At 45.4% G+C, this 1,618-nt stretch overlaps 1 protein-coding gene across 1 annotated transcript in view; it reads left to right on the forward strand.

Moving 5' to 3' along the window:
• Positions 1-1,525: 1,525 nt before the first annotated feature.
• The window catches only part of CCT5 (chaperonin containing TCP1 subunit 5), a 329,132-nt gene continuing 329,039 nt past the window's right edge, over positions 1,526-1,618 (forward strand). The window contains exon 1 of the mRNA XM_069730418.1: positions 1,526-1,618. This exon is cut by the window's right edge and continues 365 nt beyond it. The gene's annotated coding sequence lies outside the window, so the exon portion shown is untranslated.

A 1,618-nucleotide genomic window follows, 5' to 3' on the forward strand; every position in this document is an offset into this window, starting at 1 on the left:
TATTTTTTTTTATTTTTTTACATGAATATGGATCCCAGGGCCTGAAGGAGAGTCTCCTCTCCTTTAGATCCTGGGAACCATACAGGACCGCTCCCTGCACATGCCGTACGCGGCGTAATAGACGACCCCTGACTTTTGAGATGATTTGCATGGGTTAAAAAGTCGTCTTATACGCCGGAAAATACGGTACACTACAGATTACAAAATAAAACAGGATAAATGTTGAAAAGAGAACTTACAGGTTATGTCATGGTATCATCTTGGCTGGCCTGTGGCTTAGGAGGATAAACACATCCAGATGCATGGAACAGCTTTAACAAGCTGTGTTAGATCGCTTCCCGCTCAAGACTGAAGGCTGGGCTAAGAGTATAGTGACTTATACTTCTGAGCTTGTGACATCACTAAAGGGATGGTTAATGATATGCACTGATCGGATAGTTCTTTACCTTATTCCAAGGTCTCAGACAAAGGCATTCCTGAGTGAGAGGGGAGGGACAACGGGTGGCTTTGCCGGATTGGTCACCTGCAGTTTAAAGCCACACCCTGCCCACCATTAGTATCAGGTTGCCCAGTCTCTATCATAGGCTTTGTTTTGGGTAGGAGTGAAGCTGGGGGGGAAGAGCAAGGGGTCGCAGCTGCATTGTGAGTGTGTGTGTGTAGTTAGCCATCTCCTTCTGAAACTACACTCACAATATGACATTTTTTGGCATTATCGTGACAGCAGCACAGGGCCATATAAATTAATCAATGAAGCTGGCAGGCTCATCGTACATTACAGCTGTATAGTGGGGGGAGGGAGAAAGAGTGGCTTAGAATTCCAGCGTTATGGTGGCAGGCAGAGGAAATTGCAGCTCAGAGTTCTGTATGTGTAATTGAAGTAATCAGGACTTCTTCCTGTTTCCTGACATATGCACTGTGGTATCAGTGGCTCAAAGGCATTTAACCCCTTAAAAACATCAGTTACTTATTCAAATCTGTGAAAACTGGCTTTTTGCCCACTTTGATGCCAGTTCTGGTGCCCAGAACCCATTTGGGCCTGGCTGGAGGGACCTGGGTTTGATGCAGGGCATCACTTTCTGTGTATTGTAAGTGTCAGATCAGTGGCCCAAAGGCATTTAACCCCTTAAAAACATCAGTTACTTATTCAAATCTGTGAAAATGGGCTGTTTGCCCACTTTGATGCCAGTTCTGGTGCCCAGAACCCATTTGGGCCAGGCTGGAAATAACAGGTTTTGATTGGGGGCGCCCTGTTGTATATGTCTGCAGCGTGTGATCAGTGGCCCAAATCTTCAGCGCTCTTTGGTGCCCATTTTGATGCCCATTTTTGTGCCCGTTTTATTGTTTTTTTTAAGCGTATTCACATCAGGGCTCCTCGCTGCATTGTGTTTTATTATTGTGATGCTTAGTTTTTGTTGTTAAACATATAAAAAACAGAAAAGAAAAAATTGCCGAATAAGAAACCAACTTCAGCCTCGTCACTAGTGCAGAGATGCGGCCGTCTAGTGGAGCTGCTGGGAGGAGACCCTGACAGGAGGACGCACACGACACCGCACATGTCAGGCTGGAACTCCGGATACATATTGCAACAGCTTATAAACCACTTTCTCCCACTGAAACT

Source organism: Ranitomeya imitator, chromosome 6, assembly GCF_032444005.1.
Source record: "Ranitomeya imitator isolate aRanImi1 chromosome 6, aRanImi1.pri, whole genome shotgun sequence".
NCBI classification, from domain to species: domain Eukaryota; kingdom Metazoa; phylum Chordata; class Amphibia; order Anura; family Dendrobatidae; genus Ranitomeya; species Ranitomeya imitator.